Source organism: Chiloscyllium plagiosum, unplaced genomic scaffold (assembly GCF_037043375.1).
Source record: "Chiloscyllium plagiosum isolate Xiang-an unplaced genomic scaffold, Cpla_swu_hap1 HiC_scaffold_22, whole genome shotgun sequence".
Classification (NCBI taxonomy): Eukaryota; Metazoa; Chordata; class Chondrichthyes; order Orectolobiformes; family Hemiscylliidae; genus Chiloscyllium; species Chiloscyllium plagiosum.
The window spans coordinates 26,393,461-26,418,782 of record NW_028270160.1 but is presented as its reverse complement, the minus strand read 5'-3'; positions in this window follow the sequence as shown (position 1 = coordinate 26,418,782).

Below are 25,322 nucleotides of genomic sequence, written 5' to 3'. Positions count from 1 at the left end.
CAATCCAGAACTTCACATTTTGTGCAATACCCTACCATGTGGAACCTTATCAAATGCCTTACTGAAGTCCATATACACCACATCAACTACTTTATCTTCATCCACCTGTTTTGTCACCTTCTCGAAGAACTCGATAAGGTTAGTTCGACACGACCTACCCTTCACAAAACCGTGTGGATTATCCCTAATCAAATTATTCCTTTCCAGGTTATTATAAATCTTATGTCTTATAACCTTTTCCAACATCTTACCCATGACCAAAGTAAGGCTTACTGACCTATAATTATCAGGGTTGTCTTGACTCCCCTTCTTAAACAAAGGAACAGCATTTGCTATCCTCCAGTCTTCTGGCACTATTCCTGTCAACTATAATGACATAAAGATTGAAGCCAAAGGCTATGCAATTGCCTCTGTAGCTTCCCAGAGAATCCAAGGATAAATTCCATCAGCCGAGGGGTGTTATTTATTTTCAGATCTTCCAAAATTGCTAAAACCTCATTGTTGTCAACCACAATCCCACCTAATGTAGTAATCCGTGTCTCCGTACGCTCACTAACATTGTCCTTTTCTGATGTGAATACTGACGACTGAGTACCTGGCTGACCCCGCCCCCCAAAATGATATAAAAGACCTTTCCTAAATCAAATCCCAAGCTAATATGTTGTGGGACAAACTAAATTTCCTCTTACTTTTAGATCTGAATTATCCTGGTGAGACTCCAAATACCACTGGTTCATGTTTGCCAATATAAATTCAGATTTTGCAAACATGAGCTATAAGCCATAAGACTAATGTTACAGATAATTCTTCATTGCTTCCAATGTTACTGTGGAATCTCATATTTTAACTAATGCAATAACCATTCACTTACACTGAGTTAAAAGTTGTCACTCAATTTGGGGATTAGCTTCAGTATTATTACAAATCTCGCAGTTTTTACTCCACAAATATAAGCAGGAAATTGATTATTTTTGACCTTCAGTTGTAGTGACCTGAATGACATACAGTAATGGAAATCAAATTGTTTATTGTTATCCAATTTACTGTTGGTATAGAGATTATTCTAAGACACACGCGCACACTTTCAAATTCAACAAAAAGCATTGTGAACATATGTGTGGTATTTTTGGGAGCCCATTTCCTAATTTAGTTGCTTCAGCATTTTGTGAAAACCGGTGGATTCTAGGGTTCCATACCCTTGGGTTATAGCTACAGTAGGATGCAATGTATGCAAACTATGGCTTCCAGCCAAATACATGTAATCCAGGTAGTCTCAGGGAGAAGGATTTTTGAACCATTGTATGGTCTGGTTCTGAAGAGAAAGCTGACCAGAATCTAAATCCTTCCACCAGTTTTAACTGTACTTTTATATTCCTGTTTTTGATTCACGCAGGAATATCATCTGCGCCAACAAGTATTAATTTTCTATTGGTGTGACAGCAGTGGGGAACAGGAAGATCGTACTGATGTGAAACAACGTTAATTGAAATGCTTTCAAATGTGTGTGTATTTATCCATTCAGGGGTTATTGGCTTTGCAGACTAGGTCAGTATGAATTAATCCCTAATCACCCAGAGAAGGTAGTGGTGAGCTGCCTTCTTGAACCATTGCAGTCCATATGATTTGGTACAGCCATAATGTACACCTGCTAATGTTTTTTTTTTGACATCTTGCTGTCCCTTCAGCTTACCTGGCCTTTAATTTGCCTTGCTGCTTTTTTGCCCATAGTGATCCATCAACCCACTGCAACCAAGGTCTGCTCTGGAATATGTGTGTGCGTTTCAGAGCTTGGAAACTGCTTGCTGAGATGAATGTCTCCAGTGGCTGGGCTTCCATCTCCAGTTTAAATAATTATAGCTACTGCCACTGTATTAAATTAATTGCTAAATCAAATGTGTAAGAGGAAGGAAGATTTTCCACAGACCGCTCCAGTTGGATGTGTCTATTTCTAAGCCTTAATAGTATTTTCATGGAATTTTGATCAAATTAAAACTGGGTGACTTTAGCACCTGTGATGTCTTTTTTTCTGACTTGATCATTTGATTCCCCTGTTTTTTGTCTTACATTGTGAGTTGCACAGGCTACTAGATTAGATGGGATTGTGGTTGACAATGAGGACGTTTTACCAATTTTGGAATATCTGAAAATAGTGTAGTGGTTGAAATTAATGATTAACAAATTTGCAACAAAATGCCTTATAGACCCTAGCAGAAAGCCAACCAAATATAAAAGCAAATAATTCAAGTGAAGAGTTAAATTTGCCAAGCTAAGTATTGCGGTACTTCCAGACAAGTTCACATTCTGAAAAGAATTGCCAGAATTGTCTTTAATAATGGTATATAAAACTAAAGTCATCTGTGACTGAGATAGTAGGTACAAGCACAATGGAAATTTGATAGATTGGCACCAGGGAGAAGCGCGTCAATTATTTGGAGAGACCGGAAAAGCTGGGATTGTTCTGCTTCGAATAGAGATTGTTCAGAGATTATGTGGAGGTGTTCCAACTCCTCAATACCTTGATAAATAAGGAAAAAGTTTATCTTCAGTGGTAATATGTTTGGTAACCAGAGAAGAGGTTCAAGGTAAAAAGCCAAATCCTGTGAATGCTGGAGAACTGTACAAAAGACAAAGTGGTGGAGAAACTTGGCAGATCTGGCAACATCTGTGAAGAGACAGTTAATATTTTGAGACCAATAGGACTTCTCTTCAAAACAGCTATGAGGAAGAGTCAGTGAACTCAACAGATGTAGGATGATTGGCAAAAAGCTGGATGTGATATGAGGAAAAATGTTTGTGACCTGAAAGGGTAGTGGAAGCAGGATGAATGGTGACATTCAAAGATAATTTGATATTTGAGGGGAAAAACTAAACCAAACTGTGGGGAAAGGGCAGTGGAGTGGAATTAATTAGGTACTCAACAGATGAGTCAGTACAGACAAGATGAGGTGAGTGGCCTCTTTCAGTCCTGTAACATTCAATGATGTTTGTCACTTTGAAACTGGATAGAGTATGTTTTTAAATATGGATTTTTAAAAATGAAATGATTGCTTGCTTTCATTTATCACAAATGATGTAGTTCACAGAAAAGTAGATATCAGCTTTTTGTTCAAATTGTTCCTTCTGTGAATGTTTTCTATTTCTCTTTTATATTCAGGAGTGCTGTTACATACAAGTAAACTTTTTGTCCCTGTTACCAAATCACCACCCATGGTGTTTGTTTGTTTCTTCTATTAACCACCACCTGTAATCACCCGAACGTTTCCAGTTGATTATATGCAATGTGAATGTTTGTCTGATGAAAATACCAATACCTGGAAAATATCAAGCATCGCCATTACACAATGCAAGTGCCTTACTCATCAAAACCTCTTTATTATTTGGTGATATTGGTAATGAATGCTCTCTGTTTTGCTGCTACAGCATAATTGACAACCTTAAGCTGAGCAAAGTGTATGATGATTACCATCAAGAATGTCCTGTCATTTGAAGTGCAGGCATAATGGGAAGCAAAAGAAACAAACGTCAGTGGCTTTGCTGTGGGATCATTCTGGTCGGAAAAACCTTAATTTGTGCTGCATTTACTCTGCAATGTGAAACCATGAAGAATTAACGGCTGGAGAACACATCCACAGTATAAGCCACATTGTCTGGATTTCTGATCTGATGAGCATCTCCCAGCTGGATCTTCTGAACCATGGCCAATCTGGCAATGCCTCAATTACTTACACACTAGTACTTGTCATTCAAAAGTAATGGTCTGCAAATGAGGATACATTGACAGTAACTTAGTGATGGCCAACTGTGGCGATGAGTTGCAAACAATGGACCAGCTGCTCCATTACAACCACTGTCCCAGTCCTATAATGTTATTGATCTTGCCAAATACAGCAATAAAGCTAAGCATTTGTAGTCTTGTGGCAGGGTACAATTTGAAGATGTAATATAGCAGTGACAGGAGCCTGATGGTCATGTTCGTGATAAATCAGTTGATGGTTCTACTGTGTAGTGTACATTGTGTTATTTTCCAAAGATGGATTCATGTCTTTTTAAGGCCACAAAGTGCAGCAGTTAGCTTCAGGTCTACATATAATTGTTGCTTGATAAAACAATTGTACAGATTGGAAATTGCTTGTAAGTTTTTCAATTAAAGCTTTAAAACAGCCATTCTACATGGCATGATTTGTTCAGTAACAGTACAAAAGTGAGGACTGCAGATGCTGGAGATGAGAGTTGAGAGAGTGGTGCTGAAAAAGCACATCAGGTCAGGCAGCACCCAAGGAGCAGGAGAATCGATGTTTCGGGCAAAAGCCCTTCATCAGGAATGATGATATGTATTGTTCAGTAATAGTGATGAATGCGCACCAACATAGGCTTTGGGCAAGCAATTTTGATTTGCTTTTTTTCATCTACTGAAAATTGATTGGATTAGGTTTGTGAAAACTGGTGGATAGCTGAGCCATTTTGATGAGATGTTATCAATTTTATTGCATTATAATCATTTGAACTGTACAGCACAGAAGATGACTATTTGGCCTGTTGTATCCATGTGAGCAATTTGCTTTGATAATCCAAAATTAATCGCACTTTGCACTTTCCTGATTACCCTGAACAATCTTAATTGTCCAGTGTCACAGTAAAAGTGACATTTAAGATTTATATCATTAAAACTTGGTGGAGATAGAAAATCTGATAGTTTCTCCATGACTCTGAGCTCCAGCATATTCAGTCTCACTTTCTCTTAAAGTAAGGGAAGGAAAGCAATTCCAGCAAAGGTCTACAGACATAAATGATCTGAAAGAGGGCACTGTTGGTATGATCAGCAAGTTTGCAGATGACACGAAGATTGGTGGAGTAGCAGAAAGCATAAGGAACTGTCAAAGAATACAGGAGGATATAGATAGACTGGAGAGTTGGGCGGAAAAGTAACAGATGGTTTTCAATCCAGACAAATGTGAGGTGATGCATTTAGGCAAGTCTAATTCTAGATCGAATTATACAATGAATGGAAGAGCCTTGGGAAAAGTTGATGGGCAGAGAATTCTGGGAGTGCAGGTCCATTGTACCCTGAAGGTTGCTGCACAGGTGGATAGAGTGGTCAAGAAGGCATATAGTATGCTTGCCTTCATTGGACGGGGTATAAGAGCTGGCAAGTCATGTTACAATTGTACAAGACATTGGTTCGGTCGCATTTAGAATATTGTGTACAGTTCTTATTGCCACATTACCAAAAGGATGTGGATGCTTTGGAGAGGGGGCAGAGAAGGTTTACGAGGATGTTGCCTGGTATGGGAGGTGCTAACTATGAAGAGAGGTTGAGTAGGTTCGGTTTATTTTCCTTAGAAAAAAGGAGATTGAGGGGGGACCTGATTGAGGTTTACAAAATCATGAAGGGTATAGACAGGGTAGATAGAGACAAGCTTTTTCCCCAGGGTGAAGGATTCAATAACGAGAGGTCACACTTTCAAGGTGAGAGGTGGAAAGTTTAAGGGGGATACACACAGTTAGTACTTCACACAGAGGGTGGTGGGCTTTGGAACGCGTTGCCAGCAGAGATTGTAGAGGCAGGTACTGTAGATTCATTTAAAATGCATCTGTACAGATGCATGAGTAGGTGGGGAGCAGAGGGATACAGATGCTTAGGAATTGACCGACAGGTTTAAACAGTACATTTGGATCGGCTGTTCCTGGGCTGTAAATTTTCTTTGTTTTTGTTCTTTGTTCAAATTGAAAGAACTTTGTCCAGATATTAGTGTAATACATGACAAACGGAAAAATTGAGAGATTGTCCAAAATGTTGTTCTGCTTCTGAAGATTTTCTACTCTCACAAGCTGCTAGCAATGGGATTTCATCCTGGAACAGGTTAGATTTGGCTGAATTCCCTTTGCATTAGGCAGTGAGGAGATTCCAATGAATTCAGGTCAGGGATCGCCCAAAAGATGGCACAATGGCTCAGTGGTTAGCACTGCTGCCTCACAGAACCAGGGACTTGGGTTCGATTCTAGCCTCTGGCGACTATCTGTGTGGAATTTGCACATTCTCCCCTTGTCTGCAGGAGCTTCTAATGGGTGCTCCGGTTTCCTCCCACTGTCCAAAGCTGTGTAGGTTAGGTGGATTGGTCATGCTAAATTGTCCATTGTGTTCAGGAATTTCTAGGTTAGGTGCATTAGTCAGGGGTAAATGTAAGGCAACCGGTCTAGGAGGGTTACTCTTTGGAAGGTTGGTATGGACTTTTTGGGCTGAAGGGCCTGTTTTCACACTGCAGGAATTCTATTCTATATGGAAATTGAGTCAAAAGGAATCCATTTAGCTGATCATTCTGTGCTAGTAAAATGATGCAACAATAAGGAGATTTTAAGAACCACCCACCTGTCCCTCTTCTGAATCTGCTTCTCAGTTCTTTTAAGGCAACACTGTGCTGTCTCTAGTCCTATCATTATGATTTAGGACTATGATTTGCATTGTAAATGGTGGGTATCCAAGGGAGAATCTTCGTTGTCCTTCTGAATGCTCCCATCAAGATGCTGATAGGCCTGCAAAATGTGAAATGTTCTGCAGAGTCCTATCTGCCCTGAAAAATGATTTTGTGTGCAAACTTGGTCCCAGTAGTGCTTTCTTTAAATAAGAATTTGATGATGTGTGCAATAACTTCCACTGAATAACATGGCAATTTTGTGGACTTACTCCAAAATTTCTGAACAGAAATTTCAATGTGCTGCAGTGAGCAAATCAGAAATTCTGAAATGCTCCATCTAATTAATGGGTCCAATTTTAGGCCCTTGGAAATTCTGCAAAATAAAAGGTTTTTTTGCTGTTCCTCATTAAGGAAAAATTTCAAATCAAAAACATGAAGTGCTGAAGAAATGCAGTAAGCCTGGCAGCATCTGGATTTGAAAGGTTTACTTTGTTTTTTCTCCACTGATCCAGCCAGACCTTCTGAGTTTCTCCATCAATTTCTGTTTTAGTTTCAGATTTGCAGCATCCATGGTTCTTTGTTTTACAAAAATTTCATCAAGTTCGTTTTGAGTGGTTTTCATTGCTGTCTGCTGTAAATTTAATCATACTCTTAAAGTAAATAGAAGTTCTACTGTTACACTATTGTGTCTGCACCCTTGAGCTTGCAACCATAGAGGGAATAATCCAAAACTCTGATCATTCAAGATCACTCAATTTGTCAGGTTTGTTTCAAAAAAATCTTTTGACTTGAATCATCATCCTTAAGTTGAGGAGTAAGAATAAGTGACTCAGTTAATTACTAAGATATTTTTATCATTAATAATTAAATAATTGACTGGAGAGTGACATTTGGATCTTGTTTTAAAAAAGATTATTTTGAACTGAAGCAGGGACACTAACCCAACTAAGAATGGCTGTTATATTGCATTTTTTTGGGAGAGATGTTCCAATTCATTGGGATGAAGATGGAGAGTTTATAAAGATGCCACCAGAGATTGTAAACCTTTGGAAATGTAGGAAAACACTTTCCTGTCTTACCAAAATAGAGGGAAACCGTATTCAACCATGTAATATTGAGCCATTCAGAAGTTAATTGTTTAGACAAAATATCTTGATTTTTCTTACAATGACTGCAGACATGAGCTAATGTAACCTACATTTTGGTGTATGAAATCTAGTTTTGAAGTTCTGATTACAATAGTCATGTAACTGACCAAACTCTGTTGACCAAGGAGGTGTATTAGCAGAAGATGAGCAGCAACTGTGGGAAGAATATCTCTGAGTTTAGTTGTGGAAACATAGATACAATTAATCAAATAAATTATACAGAAAGAATAGAATTTCACAACATGCTTTTAGAGAGGGACACACCAACTATGATTTGAAAGGCTGCTTCAGCTGTGTCACAACATCTCTGGATCTATCCCTTGTGAACTCAAGTTTTACTGAATTTTATTTTGTCCAACATTAAACCCCCCTACAACTTGTATCTGCATATTTCGTTCATGTGTGTTTTACCTACAAAGTCTTGGATTTATTTTCTTGGGTAGATTTTAATAATAAAACATCTTTAACCCAAGAAATGCTGGTTGTTTAATTCTTTATCATCCATATGTAAACAGTAACTGAAATGACAAATACATACTTTAAAAAAGATCCAAAGCACCTCTGTTACTCTCAAAGAGGAGTGGGAACAGAAGGGAATCATTTCAACCCTCAGGTGATTGTACTACCAAGTGTCTGCTTTTCCCGTCGTGATCGATTTAAGATACTGCCATCACTGATCATTCACAGATATTTCAATCATCTGGCCCCAAGCCCAAAAGGAACATATAGGGTAACATTTTCATGCAGAGGGCGGTGAGTGTATAGAATGAGTTGCCAGAGGAAGTGTGGAGGCTGATGCAATTCCAATATTTAAAAGGCATTTAGAAGGATATGGACTAAATGCTGGCAAATAGGATTAGATTAATTTAGGATATCTGGTTGGCATGGACGAACTGGACTGAAGAGTCTGTTTCTGTGCTGTACATCTCTGACTTCACTCACTCCTAGTAAATGTCTTCTTTTTGCTGCAATTCTGCTAAGTTTTGAATCCTTTTGAAACCTATGTTTTTGGTAGTACTTTAAACTTTACCTCCTGGTACACTATGTTTACCAGGTGTAATGACCAGATTTCCATGAGACTTTTGGATAATGAGAAAGCAAGCTATTGTAGGTTGCTGGTGATGTGGAATTTACATGGATGTATGGATTTGCTAGCACTTAAGGCAAAGCTATTCATGATCAATTGCTTTGGTCTTCTGTCCTGGCCATTTGATTCTGATGATCGGGGAATGTGTGTTTGGCTAAAGGTAAGCTACTGCAATACTGGTCTCTGTGTTCATGCCACTCAGGCGAAATGCTGCTTGATTGACAGGCAACTCTTTTTTTTTCGCTGTCCTACTTTAGCCTTTGGGGGCCAAAGACATTCTGTAGTGGACCCACAGTTGCCTCAGTCACCTTGCAAAATGTACGTCAATGTTAAGAAAACAAGAGGACACTTGAGAAAAGTAGGGGAAATCTTTCCCATTACCTTGACCTATATTTATCCCTCAGCCAAAGACCAAGAAAGTGGATGGTCTCTTTTCTGTTCCTGGGACTTTGTAAATTAGCTGCTGTAACCATCTGCAAATCAGTAGTGACTACACTTCCAAAATTGATTATTTCATTGGCTGTGAAGCCCTTTGGGATTAAAACCACATTATAAATATAATTTGTGTTTTTGCACTAGTCAAAGAAACTTTGTGTGCTAATGTGTCTATTAACGTGGGAATGTTTAGTTTCAATATGCAGAAAAGCTAGATTGTTTTAAACCTGAAATAGACAACCCATGATAAATTAATACAAACTAGTAAGCCTGACAGTCGAAAACCATTGCAGGGAGCTTGAGTCTGTGGCACATACGGCCACCAGAAGCAGACCAACAACAAGTATTCATTGCAGTGCCAGAGTAAAATAATCTCCAGATAAATCAAAACCATACTGTCTTTGCTATGTGAATGTTAATTATAAACAGAATTTATGGCTGTATATTAGATATAAATATGTTTCTCTTTATTGAAAACTATGGTTTATAGTAATATAATGCCATAGCTTATTTCCTACAGCAGAAGAATCTTGCTTTAATAGGCAACCTGGTGCCACTGTGGCGAAGGATTTGTCTCACACCTCTTTGGTTTTGGGTTCAACTATTATCAGAGACTATTGTTTTATACTTAACAGGATGTGTTGATTGCCATATAGAATCGTATAGTAAATTTGCATTGAGCCTTCAGCTGCTTTATGGACAGGACCTACAAAGTACAAAAACCTATAAAAGCATCTTGCTTTTGTTAGGCTTCCCTCCGTTGACTTTCAGTAAAGAATTTCACAGGAGCTGAATAATGCATTTAGTCCCATTAATTAAAAAGTTTACAAGCTCTCCTTAAATTAACTCTTGGAGGGCATGATCATTCGGATTTGTGCAAGATTGCTCTAGTTATTTACGTTCTCAAAAAAAATAAGTAAATAAAGATAGCATATGGGGTGAGGTTTTCTTCTCTTTTGGAAACTGTTCATGCCTCGCAATGTGACCAACCAGGAGATGCTAGCAATTTAGAAGTAATTGCTTATAACTAAGCAGGTTGCCTGGTATTGAACTTCCTCATGGAGGGTCCTATTTTTAGCAGAATGTGAGTTCCCGGAGGCCATGCCATACTGGTCAATGTCTGATACATTTCCATTCCTGTAGTTGAAGGTCGGCGCAAGTTCTGTTTCATGAACCTAACATTTTGGGTGCTTTGGAGGCTGAATGTGAATTTGAACATGTCTCTCAAAATTATTCTAGATATAGATTCTTAAATAACTGCATGGTACCCCTGCTGATGGAACAATGTAGTGTTGGGTATTGACAAAACTTGAATATTGTTGATTCAAATGATGTTACATTTCTCAGTGTTAAACATCACTCCCCATTATTCTGTTTGCCCATTTGAAAAGAAAATTTGGATTTTCCTGGTAGCTAACCTCTCCTACTGCTTCAGTAATGGTTCCATAATCTGGATGGTCAGAGTTTGACCTGGTTTGATATTTCAACCTGATGACTGAAAAAACAAGTGTGGGTCTAGGCCAAGGCCAATAGCTTGGGGTGTACCAGCGAACACTGATTTTCATAGAACAGGCACTTCGGCCCTCAATGTTGTGCTGACCTGTGAACTATTCTCAGCTCGTCCCCCTACACTATCCCATCATCATCTATGTGCTTATTCAAGTATTGTTTGAATCTCCCTAACATGGCTGAGTTAACTACATTGGCACGTAGGGCATTCCACGCCCGTACCACGCTCTGAGTAAAGAACCTGCCTCTGACATTTGTCTTAAATCTATCACCCCTCAATTTGTAGTTATGCCCCCTTGTACAAGCTGATGTCATCATCCTAGGAAAAAGACATTCACTGTCTACCCTATCTAATCCTCTGATCATCTTGTATGTCTCTATCAAATCCCCTCTTAGCCGCCGCCTTTGCAATGAGAACAGATTCAGTTCTCTTCGGTTTGAAGCTTTCCCATTGCCCATGACTCTTTGCCACTTGATAAAGTTTATTCTTAACATTACAGGCTGGGGTAATCTCTCTTTTCTAACAAAGAACTGGCGATCCATAGTTTTACAATGTGGTTCCGGAAGGAAAAATTCATTAAGTGCACACATACAAGGCCTTATTCAGGGAAGTCATGGAACAGAATATGTGTTATTTATTCGGCTGTGAAAAGCGGGAAGTTGCCAATTTTGATCTCACCAAGGCAGAAAACCTTCATTTTGTTCATGAAGAGACTATAAACCTCCATTTTGCTTTTGAGAAAGTGGGAAATCTACATTCTGGTCATAAAAACATGAGCAAGCTCATAGTGATGTCATATATCCACATTACTTACTATTTGTCAGCATTAAAAGCTTTGAGAGGAAAATAATACAACCATGCTATAGCATACCACTTAAAACTTTTAACAAAGGAAAATTAAACAGCATTGCTATTTACATTTGACTGAGATTGCAGCAGCCCTGAGATACTGCAGAAGCTCTCTAGTAAGAAAAATAATCACAGTGAGAAAACATGGTGGAAGAAATAATACCATCTACAAAATTTAATGGTGGATAGGAGTGAAATACAATAAAAGCATTAGGCATCTTATAGCAAATAGTTCTTAAGATGCAGAGTTACTTCCAACTTAAATACTGAATCACAAGCTGGGAAACACCTAAACTAAAACCAAGAACAGCAGATGATGGAGATCGGGAACAAATTAAAACCGCAAACCTAGTGGTATTATTGCTGGACTATAAATCCAGAGACCCAAATAATGTTCTGGGCATCTGGGTTTGAATCCTACCATGGCAGAGGTGAAATTTGTATTCAATTAAAAATAAAATCTGCAATTAAAATTCTGATGATGACCATTATCCTTTGCCAATTGTTGGAGGGGGGGGGGGTGTGGAGAGAAAAAAAGCACCTAGTTCACTGTTCTTTTAGGGAAAAGAACTGCCATCTTTACCTGGTCTGGCCTACATGTGACTCCAGACCCACAGCAATGTGGTTGACTCTTAACTGCCCTCTGGACAATTAGGGATGGGCAATAAATTCTGGCCTGGACAGTGATGCCCTTATCCAATGAATAAAAAGAAAGTTGCTGGAGAAACCCACCAAGTATGGCAGCATCTGTGGAGAGAGAATTAATGTTTCAACTCCAGTGACCTTTCTGAGTTTGAAGACAGCATGCTTTGGAAGAATTGCGAAGCCTCCAGATTCACTAAATTGGTGAAGTCATTTGGGAGGGGGAGGAAGATGGGGTTAGTGGTAAATATAACCATATTAACTACAATAAAAGTTATGGGGAGGGGTAGATTTTGTATAAGGTAATGATTCTAAAAGGGTTAATATTGGATAAGGGAGAACATCTTAGGACCCTGTGAAGTGAAGACCTATGATCCACTGACCTCTTCATAGACTCAGCAAAATGTTTATCTTACTAATGTAACTTGAACATGATTGATATCATGCAATAAACTACATCTTGTTACAGATAAGAACTTCTTCCTGTTAAAACTCATTAATGGTTGTTCCTGTAGTATTGTAATCTGATTAGGCTTGTATTCCCAATCAAAGAAAGAGGACTGGTGACAGTATCCTTCTACCCACAGTTACCACAGCGAACAGTGAATGTTAAAATCAAAACTAAAGAGTGATTTTTCAAACTATGTATCAGCATAAATGATTTTGAAAGAAAAACTGTTTTGCAGAAGAGCTGCGTTCATTTTATTTTTGTTTCATTTCATTTCCTGTATTCTTGTAAAATTCAGATTTGTCTCTTTTAAGTGAACGTGATTTTTTTTGGAATCTTTTCCTTAATGAAGTTCTTCTCCCAGCTTCATAGCAAACTTTACATTGAACATAAAACTCCAGGTCAATGATGGCTGTTATCGGGGTCTTTCTCAAGTAAAATCTTTTAATTTAGGAAGGACTACACTACTGGGATTTTATAACTAATAGCATTTCTGAGGTAATGTATTGCAATGTTATTGAACCTTATCTAGTGCTTTGTTTCTTTTTGTTTCAATAAAGGCCACACAGAGAAGGTTTCAGCTAATGGAGACTGACAGATTGACACAGCCTTTACTACACATGGTGTTATTCAGAAGTGGACAGCTGGATGTTTAGGGCACATTTTGAGCTACAATAAGGCTTTCTGGATTTAAATAAATGACAGGAAGACTGTAATTGGAGACAGCAAGGATAAACCATTCATATTTGTTCATTTTAGATAAGACTCACTAATGGACTGGCTGCCTAACTAGTTTTGTACAATATCTGATCTGTTCTTCAGTAAGTTGTTATATGTTTAGCCTCTCAAAGTGAAATATAATCTCCCAACCCCCACAAGCCAAGCTCCAGCTCTGTCTAGCTGTATTGGTCCACATGCCTTGAGCAAGCTTTTGTATAGTGTAAGATTGATGGAATTGACTGAAGAGAAGTTTGCATGTCTTTCACTGTCTCATTAAACTCTTGATTGCACCTATGCATTATCCAGGAATTGGTACCAAAAGTTGGAATTTGCTAGGTTCAGTGGGAAACCAGGAGAACATTATTCTATTCGTCAAGTATGACCAAGGCACTAACAGCTAAATGTGCAGAGAAGTTTGTGAACATTTTCTGTCCTTTGTGCATTTCTAATCTTCCTTTGATAAAAAGATGATCATCAACGTAATTCCAGGTCATATCACAAGCTGGGATAATCCCTTCTCTGGTGTGGTGGGAGCAATGCCATTGAAGGTGGGAAACTACAGTGAGAATAAAACAATGTTATTCTCAGCATTAAAACAATACTTTCCTGATTTTCCATTTCAGCATTAAGTGGGGGCAACTACCTCCTTTTCAAACATTTTCCCATCATTAAAACCCCAACCCACTTTATTTATTCATCGCTTCCAATTCTCCTGTCCTTCACTGAGAAGCTAAATGCTGTAAATCTCTGCCATGAAAGCCATGGACACAGCAGATGCCCCTCACCTATTGCCTGTCCTGGACACCATGAAACAAGTACTTCAGCACAATGTCGTTGTGTGCTCCATGACCACCAACACCCTCAACCCTTTGCAAGTCAGCATCAGCAAAGGACCAGCCTCACCACATCATGCCTGCTCTTCGACATCACTTCAGACCTTCAACACTTCACTTTGTTGCTTAAGGTCACCTATGACTTGCAAGCTTCTGCCCTTGTATGCTGGGATACATGCACTGCTGCATTTACACAGAGGATATTTTTCTGTTCACATGGATACATGCATGTCATGGCTGTTAGCTTGCTTTCTTAGTGCTCTTTAGGACTAACTAAAAACAGCCTGTGAAAGTGGAAGATTTGAATAGTGAAGCCATTTGGCATATCGTGATGCAGCACTGTGCTACATCAACATACCTGCCATGCCAGCAGTTTAAGTGGCAAACACTTTCTGTGAACCTTAATGGGAGTGAAAGGAGACTATAATGAGTCAGGGGATATGACTACAATCAATCATTGGCCTCATCCTATTCCAACCAGGGATTTGGCCATATTTGGTCAGATGCTTATCCTACTACTGTTCAGAGATCTGTGTCCTCGCAGTTTGGTGATTAGTCTTTGCTCAATCCTGCAGAACCATTGCAAGCAGTCCAGAGATTACAGAGAAGCCTGTTGAGGAATCATGGTGGTGTTAGTCTGGAAGGCGTGCCACATTTTCTGCAATGACACTAAGGAAGGTTGAACGTGATACAAATGGATGAAAGAGCAATAAAATGCAGTAGTAAGAGAGATGGTGAGGAGTCCCCAGTGAGGGAGTAGGAAACACAGAGGGCAGCAAGTGGCAGTAGTTTGGGAGGATGATGTGGGTGAGAGTCATTGAATAGGCATGATGCATGTCTATAGTGAGAGTTAGGGTCCGTGACCCTGAATGAGATATATGTTTGGTGGTAGGGTTAGGCTAAATGCTGGGGCCTTGAGTATGAGGTTGTAAGAGAGAACTTAGCTTTGCACATTACAAAAGATCATTGATCATCCTCAGCTGCTGGCATCTCACTTCACCTAGGGCACAGGATAGACCCAGGCTGCAATGTGCATCCAGGGTGGCTGGGTCTGGTGGTGTGGCCTTCTGCAGTTTTGGGCCAAAGGAGAATTGTCCTGCTCTCCCTGACCTCATGCAGAAACCCATCCAAGTCCCAATCTGTGAAGACCAGGGAGTGAGCTTTCCTTTCCTCTGGGCTATGCATTGAATATTGAGGCATGGATGCCCCACTATGAGGCCTAGTTTCTGAGTTGCATTGATGGAAGTGGCTTTAAATATGGTGCCAAAGACATGAAAACTGGAAGGTCCCAGCAGTAGTGAGCACCCCTGCCTCTCCGCCTACCCAATTCCCTGAGAAAAGTGGCTAAGGCACCTATTGCAAAATGAATGAGATGAAGGCTGGAAGACTGTGAGAGTAAAAATCACTGCTAACCATAGCAGACCAGGCATCATGAATCCTGCTTGACAAAACTCTAATGGAAGATGGCAGAAAAAAAACCCTATTCATTAAACTAAATATATTGAAGCATAGAGAAAGCTAGTCTATGTACATCCCAGAGTAGCTCGTTGATTTTATGGGGACATGGTGCTTTAATCCTGAAGTGTAGGTTGAAGATTAACTTTTGTGATCGTTTCCACTGCTACCTTCTATCATTAACTGGAGGAGTAATGTACTTACTGCTTTTTCAACAGTATAAGTGTTAATACTGTATTAAATGAATGATATACTCAACATAATATATAAGTAGAGAAAAAGAGTTTAGAATACATTAATTGAAGAGACCAGAGACATTTGGATGTTGAAGAGAGGTGAATTAAGAGGCAAACATCAAGAGAACCACATACCATACAGATCACTGTTACTACACTCAGCAAATAATATCTTAGTCACTCAAAATAAAATGCAACTCCTCTGTAAATTATTCAAAGAGATCTGACAGAAGCTGCGGTGACAAACGTTTCAGTTCAGTACAGTGCAAATTGAGTGAGGATTTGGTCTTTATTTGTGAAAGGCAGCAGTGGATGATATGAAGTTGTTGAGTGGACTGGATACAGGTTATCTTCATCACCTTCCATGCAGTGCCTGAAGAATCAAAAACTGCATTGGTAGTTTGCATCTTAATGTTACATTCATGGTCCTGAAGGGGTTCGTGTTCAAGTAACATCGATTCCAGCCATTCTACCAATGTCACACGGTTTGTTGGTGGAGATGATGAGTTTCTATTAAAGCTTTTGAAGGGAGCAGATGTATCTGGACGAACTCCCTGAGGGCCTAGTAATTATACCTTACTCAGTGTAGTTGAACTTATTGCCAACATTGCAATAAACCTTGTTTCCTAAGAACAGTGCTTCTTCTGTAGATTCTCTACCACAGTGCACCAGGTCCCACTACTCACCATGTTGGCCAAGACAAAACAAACACCAAGCAATACTGGTGGCAGCAAACAACTCTTATCCAGTACCACATACTGGCAGCGATGGCATAAGCACAAGGTAGCAGGATTGTGGTCATCTGGAAATGTACTGAGCTTCTAGATGGTCTCTCTGTCTAAAGGCAAACTGTTTCTGTCTCTCTCCCTGTGTCAGAGGACAGCTCGTTGTTAAGTAAAAGCCAGTAATTAAACTACAATTTTTAGTGGGATGATTTATAAGTTGTGCAGCCAGAAACCTTAAGTTTAAAAGTTGTGTAGGAGGAAGTACTTGGTGTTTTGGATCGTGAAATGCAGGAAGGTATCTGTTTTACTCAGGAAGAAGTGGGAAAACTCCAACCTGGCTGTAGAAAGTGGGAAAATCCCTAGGAGAAGTAGATAGCCAATATTCTGATCATTAAAAAGGAAAACCTCCAAAGAAGTTGGGAAAACTTGGTGAGCAGTACAGAAGCACAGAATGAGAAAGCAACAGATTTTAAAATCTTGAAATTGGTAAATCCGGACAGAACACCCGCTTAAATTCTTCAATGAAGGTGTAAATTTTATTGAGACAGCATTAAAGCAACATAGAGCTTTAAAAACTGGCTGACAAATATGATGTTGTACAGAGTCTAGAAAGATCCACAGGTATTCAATTTAAAACAACATTAGTGAATACCAGCTCTCCAATAAAAGATTGAAAGCAATATTGAAAGATAGAGATGTAACACTAATGTATTTCCTGCCACCACACTTGTCACGATTACGACATTTGCAGCGCTGCTCAGGGCCCTACTTGCCCACTTCTCTTGATATTCTTATTGGTAACCCTTTCTCCCACTGACTGTTTCACTTGACAGGTGCCCTGCCATCCCACTTCCTTCTCCACTCATCCTCCTTCGCCCCTCCTCACTGCTCCACATGGTGGACATCCTGCTCCACTTAGTGTCCTTAGTGTCTCCATCCTTCACATGGAGAGCCTTCTGCTCCCTGCAGCACCCAACTCTTCTCTGTCCCCACCCCATTAGGTGCCCTGCTTGCCTCTCCCTTTCTGACTCCCTGGTCATCAGCTCCCAAATCCTCACTGCCTTCCTTCAAACATCATCTCCCGATGCCTCACACTCATTCTCTCTCTCCTACTACACCCACCTCCCAGCAAGGCCCACAGTGTATCACACTGACTATTGCATGCAGCAACTTCCTCACTCACTCACATCACACTCCCTCCATAGACTGTTAATCCTGCATGCCTTCTGCGCTCTCTACTCATTCTGGACTTTTCAACCCTTTTCCCCCACCTGCAGCAGCACTAAGAGACACTTTCATCTCACTCAATTACCCCTCTTTGTCTCATTCCAGGAGACGTTAGTCCATAATATGGTAGGGAGAGCCAGGATGGGTGATTGGGTATTTGACTCCTCACCCAACATGTCTTGTGTTAGCCAGCAAGAACAGGAGATTCCAAAAGATGTGTCTCAGCAACCAAGCAAAAGGTCCATTGCTGTGTTACATTCCTATTTTGCCCCCCTGAGAGTGGACACCTAACATAGCCAAGCTCTGGTCCTTGTTCATAACACATTCTCTCTTTTGTCTGCTGCAGCTACCAATGGCTTCAACACAGCATCAAAAGGGAGGACATCCAAAACATCTCCTCTACCCCTCAACTGAGCACAACAGTCCCACCCCCCATCACCAAACCATCATCTCCCAGACCATACAGAACCTCATCACCTCAGGAGATCTCCCACCCACAGCTTCCAACCTCATAGTCCGGGAACCCCGCACTGCCCGGTTCTATCTCCTTCCCAAGATCCACAAGCCTGACCAACGTGGCCGACCCATTGTCTCAGCATGCTCCTGCCCCACTGAACTCATCTCTACCTACCTTGACACTGTCCTATCCCTCCTAGTCCAGGAATTCCCCACATATGTTCGAGACACCACCCACGCCCTCCACCTCCTCCAAGACTTCCGTTTCCCCAGCCCCCAATGCCTCATCTTCACCATGGATATCTAATCCCTCTATACCTCCATCCGCCATGACCAGGGCCTCCAAGCCCTCCGTTTTTTCCTCTCCAGACGTCCCCAACAGTACCCTTCCATGGACACACTCATTCGTTTGGCCGAACTGGTCCTCACCCTTAACAATTTCTCCTTTGAATCCTCCCACTTCCTCCAGACCAAAGGGGTAGCCATGGGCACACGTATGGGTCCCAGGAATGCCTGTCTCTTTGTTGGCTACGTAGAGCAGTTGATCTTCGTAGATTACACTGGCACCACTCCCCACCTCTTCCTCCGCTACATTGATGACTGTATTGGCGCCACCTCGTGCTCCCGCGAGGAGGTTGAGCAATTCATCAACTTCACCAACACATTCCACCCCGAACTTAAATTTACCTGGACCATCTCTGACACCTCCCTCCCCTTCCTGGACCTCTCCATCTCCATTAATGACGACCGACTTGACACTGACATTTTTTACAAACCCACCGACTCGCACAGCTACCTGGATTACACCTCTTCCCACCCTACCTCTTGCAAAAATGCCCTCCTGTATTCCCAATTCCTCCGCCTCCGCCAGATCTGCTCCTAGGAGGACCAGTTCCACCACAGAACACACCAGATGGCTTCCTTCTTTAGAGACCGCAATTTCCCTTCCCACGTGGTTAAAGATGCCCTCCAACGCATCTCATCTACATCCCGCACCTCCGCCCTCAGACCCCACCCCTCCAACCGTAACAAGGACAGAACGCCCCTGGTGGTCACCTTCCACCCTACCAACCTTCGCATAAACCAAATCATCCGCCGACATTTCCGCCACCTCCAAAAAGACCCCACCACCAGGGATATATTTCCCTCCCCACCCCTTTCCGCCTTCCGCAAAGACCGTTCCCTCCGTGACTACCTGGTCAGGTCCACGCCCCCCCTACAACTCACCCTCCCATCCTGGCACTTTCCCCTGCCACCGCGGGAACTGTAAAATCTGCGCCCACACCTCCTCCCTCACCTCTATCCAAGGCCCTAAAGGAGCCTTCCACATCCATCAAAGTTTTACTTGCACATCCACTAATATCATTTATTGTTTCCATTGCTCCCAATGCGGTCTCCTCTACATTGGGGAGACTGGGCGCCTCCTCGTAGAGCGCTTTAGGGAACATCTCCGAGACACCCGCACCAATCAACCACACCGCCCCCTGGCCCAACATTTCAACTCCCCCTCCCACTATGCCGAGGACATGGAGGTCCTGGGCCTCCTTCACCGCCGCTCCCTCACCACCAGACGCCTGGAGGAAGAACGCCTCATCTTCCGCCTCGGAACACTTCAACCCCAGGGCATCAATGTGGACTTCAACAGTTTCCTCATTTCCCCTTCCCCCACCTCACCCTAGTTCTAAACTTGCAGCTCAGCACTGTCGCCATGACTTGTCCGGACTTGTGATACCTGCCTGTCTCCTTTTCCACCTATCCACTCCACCCTCTCCTCCCTGACCTATCACCTTCATCCCTTCCCCCACTCACCCATTGTACTCTGCTACTTTCTCCCCACCCCCACCCTCCTCTAGCTTATCTCTCCACGCTCCAGGCTCACTGCCTTTATTCCTGATGAAGGGCTTTTGCCCGAAGCGTCGATTTCGAAGCTCCTTGGATGCTGCCTGAACTGCTGTGCTCTTCCAACACCACTAATCCAGAATCTGGTTTCCAGCATCTGCAGTCATTGGTTTTACCTCTGAGCACAACAGTGCCAATTCATGTCACTGGCACTTGGAGGACTGCCCAAGAGTAGGCACCTGCTCTGCCCAAGACAGGAGGAGACCCCTGGGTGCCTCCAGGGGACTTTTGGGCAAGATGCTATGGTTATAGCTCAGTTAAAGGGCTCTGACAAAAACAGCTCCAGCTCTACGATGACTGTAATTATCTTCAGGTTATACTTTGTGGGCTTTATTTCTAACTGACTTATAAATATCGTGGATTTCTACCATGTTGTGATTTTGTCTGGATATTGAGTGTTTGGAATTTGTGAAGAGTTCAGTAGAGGTGTGGTGAACTAAATGTCATCAGCAAAAACGCAGAATCTAATTCTGTGTTTTCAGATGAGGTTGCTAAGGGGTATCATGTTTTTGAGAAATGGAAGGATTAAGAAAGAATTTTTAGGGCATTCCAATTTTCTTGGGGTTTTTTTTGAGACAAAATGTGAAGGTGAGTGCATGCACAGGTGATGGATCATTGGACAAATATGGCTTTGGAGGTCAGAACTCACAGGCATCTCCAGTGCCATACAAGGATAAATAATCTGCTGCACTCCGCCAGGATATGTACCACTATCTGCTCCATGCCCCTGTGAGTGAGAGTTAACACTGCTGAAGACTGTGTCACAGATAAGGTTGGTGCTGGAAATTACCATAGATGCCTCATGTGCAATCAATGTTTGTCACTTCATTGCAGCTACCAAGATCAGCATTACTGGCACCAACTAGCATTGCATCTCACGCCTATCCCACTTACATAACGGAGGTATAACATTCAGCAGCTTGTGCAACATTTAAGTCACTGATCCTTCATCACAATGAGAATGTAAATGTTTGATAACTAAGGGCTCCCATTGGACAATGACACAATCATTTACTTGTCCCAGTTGTATTTGCTGGCATCAGTCAGGTGTGGCTGCCTTGTTTGGGTGCAGCCAATTGAGCAAATCAGGCTTCCCCACTCACTCTGTCAACAATCAACAAGACCTCATAAGCTGATCAAGTGGAGAGACTGCACCCCTAACACCACAAAGAAACAGCTTGGTTATGAAGGAGCTAAATAACTGAAGAAGGTTGTACTTTTTGGAGCTTAGACAAAGAGGTGTACCCCATCAGGTATACTCCTTATTAATGGACTGGTTTGTGACTATTTCCCAGTTTATGATTGCACCCTTGAATGTAATTCCAATGGGCCTGATGAAGGGTTTCTGCCCAAAATATCAACTTTTCCTGCTCCTCGGATGCTGCCTGACCTGCTGTGTTTTTCCAGCACTGCACTTTTCAACTCAGACTCTCTAGTATCTGCAGTCCTCACTTTCTCCTGGAGTATTTATGTCATGATCGTAAATCATGTTCTTGACCACAACGATTCAATTAACATCCCATGCCATCATCCAAAAAACTCTGAGTGGACCCAGAAAATTCCACTCATTTGTGCAAGAGCAGAAAGGGCAGCCATTGCAAGTGAGCACTACGCAATCAGCATTCACACTGTGGTGGTATCCATTAGGTGTGTGAAGCACAAGTCCTGCTAGGGGTTTGTAAGACCAATTGAGACCCTGATGCTTCATTTCTCTTCGATTTGAAGTGGTAGCTACAGAGTGAAATAGGAAATGCTCTGTTTAGAAATTACATAACATTTGTTTGTCGTGTTGAGATGGGTGTGCAGTTCTGAATGATACCACATGCAGATAAGTACCAGAGAATTTACGCTCCCTTCAGGTTATCATGTAATTTGCTTTCTTCAAAGCCACTATTACAATAAGATATTCAAAATACAAGGGAAGCATAATAAAGATGACTCACTTTCCTGTTAATGGTGGTGAAGTAATTTCTTAATTTCTTCCTAAATGAGATAGTGGGTTGTACTTTCTGTTCCTAATAGTTGGAGCCCAGCCTATTTTACTTGCTGAGTCACTCAAATCTGTTGGTTCTTTGTGAAATTGTTCTTTTCTGTTTAACCCATCGATGATCAACAGCTCCAGGGAATTCTCTGCTGCCTTAGCCAGCCATTTTATTCACCTTTCAGCTCAACTTGTCAAATTAAAATGCGCTCTAATCTTAGTGTGCGAACACCCAAGACTAGAGCTGTGGGTTCTTAATCTCAGTGCATTCACAAGGTGAAATTCTGGGGTCATGACCCCAACAATACTGTTATGGGCATCAACTATTAAATCCTAAGAATTTTAATGGGGCATAGGGCCTAACTGATCATTCCTCTTCCTCTTCACCCTTGCCACTGTGGCTCTTGGAGTTTTCAAGCCTTGAGAGGGGGTTACAGAGGGGAACTAGTTCAGGGGGCATTGCATTAAAATTTGCTTGTTATGGTAAGCATCCCAAGTCGGAACTTTTGTCTGTGTCCATCAAGTCCAATTATGTTGGTGGCCTAAAAGGTTGGTTGTACAAATTTAGTAAAGAGACAAAAACAGAAGTTGCTGGTAATGCTCAGTAGGTCTCATAGCATCTGTGGAGAGAAATCAGAGTGACCCTGCCTCAAACTCAGAATGTCATAAGGACATAGTCTTGTTGATTGATGGAAGCAATTGCTAAACTGCGAAATCAATTCGACTCATGAAAAGAGAAAAAAAAAATGGAGTACAGAAGAAAGTAGAGACAGAAATATGAATGGAAAGAGAAAGATTGGATGAGGGATAGAGAGAGAAAAAGAGATCAAGGGAAAGTAAGAAAAATAAAATTTGTGATTGGTTTCATGAGATTACTCTTCAGATTTAACAGCAATGCCAGGAATACTATAATGATCTCACCAGAATTATGAAGGTGAAACAATCTTCCACACCTCTCTTTAATGACAGCTGCCTAAACATTAGCGCTCCAGGTTTCTTATCCCTCTCTTCAAGTCACAGCAACACACTGTTTTATATCTCATTCTGCTTATTACGTACAAACAATACTTAAGACTTGCCACTGCCCTGAGAATTCCTCCCATCTCTTTCCTGACTTGTTGATTATTCCTCTGCACTGAGCTGCCTCGTTTGTTTTCACTAATCTGCTCCAACTTTTCCTACAGGACCAGCCGGCATACAGCCGAAGCAGATCAAAGGAAGATTCTAGAAGGTCCAACAATAACAACATTGCTCACCTCATTTGCAAAGGTTGTCATTGACCTGTCAGTGAACTTCACAGGATGATGGTGGTAAATTTGCTCTTGGGAGGGTAACATTCAAGCTGATACTGTCAAAACCCAGAACAAGGCTAAGAGTACTCCCGAGGGTGACACTTAATAACACAGGGCATTCATTGAAGTATCACAGATGTTATTGTAGCTACAGTGTTGGACAAATTACAGAACTGTTTGCTGTAAAAATGGAGCAAGACTGTTACACTTTAGGACTTTGTCTTTAATTTTGGGTTGAAGGGAAGAATTAAGAGGGTCAAGTGACCTGTTCTGAATCCTGCTGACAACAAACCTGGCTGGCTTGATTTTTAAAGGAGGGATAGAGTCATAGAGATGCACAACGTGGAAACAGACCCTTCGGTCCAACTTGTCCATGCTGGCCAGATATCCCAACCCGTTCTAGTCCCACCTGCCAGCACCCGCCATATCCTTTCAAATTCTTCCTATTCATATACCCATCCAGATGTTAAATGTTGCAATTGTACTAGCCTCCACTACATCATCTGGTAGCTTATTCCATACACGTACCACCCTCTGTGTGAAAGGTTTGCCCCTTAGATCTCTTTTATTTCTTTCCCTCTCACCTTAAACCTACGCCCTCTAGTTCTGGACTCCCCCACCCCAGGCAAGAGACTTTGTCCATTTATCCTATCCATGTCCCTCATGATTTGGAGATGCCGGTGTTGGACTGGGGTGTACAAAGTTAAAAATCACACAACACCAGGTTATAGTCCAACAGGTTTAATTGGAAGCACTAGCTTTCGGAGCGACGCTCCTTCATCAAGTGGTTGTGGAGGACACAATTGTAAGGCACAGAATTTATAGCAAAAGCTCACAATGTGATATAATTGAAATTATACAATGAAAAATACCTTGATTGTCAGTTGAGTATTTCATCTGTTCGAATACCATGATATTTTCACTTCTTTCAAGTGTAAATCACAAAACCTTTTTTTTAAGTTGTATTCTCAGGTTAACAGTAACAATTGGTGTTAGTTAGACAATATGTTGAAGGTGTTAGCCCTGTGTTCTCTGTCTGTGCCATGATATTTAGATTGATTCTAATCTAAAAAGTGAGATAACAGAGTTTTACATGGATTCATGCAGTTCTTGAGCAAAGTACAATGAAACTGTGCAAGTACAAATTCACCCCACAAACGTATATGTTTATGTGTGCATGTGGGTCTTTGTGTCTGTGTGTCTGTCTGGGTTGGGGGTTGTGAGTGTATGTGAGTGTAGAGTGTCTTAAGTCTGTAAGGGAGTGCATGTGTGAGTGTGGGAGAGTGTGTGTCTGGGGTGGGGGCTTGTGAGTGTCTGTGAGAGAGATTGTATATGTGTGTGCGTGAGTGTATAGTGGTCTAAGTCTCTGAGAGGATGCATGTGTGAGTATGGGAGTGTGTGTGTCTGTAAGGGTGTGTGTGAGTGTATGTGTGTTGGAGCGTCTGTGTGTGTATATAATGCAATGGTGGTCACCTGTAGTGTGACATGAACCCAAGGTCCGAGTTGAGGCCCTCCCTATGGGTACTGAACTTAGCTATCAGCCTCTGCTCGGCCACTTTTTGCTGCTGCCTGTCCTGAAATCCGCCTTGGAGGATGGTCACCTGAAGGTCCAAGGCTGAATGTCCTGGACCGCTGAAGGGTTCCACAACTGGGGGGAACACTCCTGTCTGTTGATTGTTGTGTGGTGCCCATTCATCTGTTGCCGTAGCCTTTGCTCGGTTTCCCCAATGTACCATGCCTCAGGGCATCCTTGTCGGCAACGAATAAGATAGACAACGTTGGCTGAGTCACATGAGTACCTGCCACGTACAAGGTGGGAAGTGTCCCCATGTGTATTGGTGGTGTCCATGTCTACACTCTGACACGTCTTGCAGCGCCTACCGTGACAGGGTTGTATGGAGTTGTCCTGAAAGCCGGGCAGCTTGCCACGAACAATGATCTGTTTCAGGTTTGACGATTGTTTAAA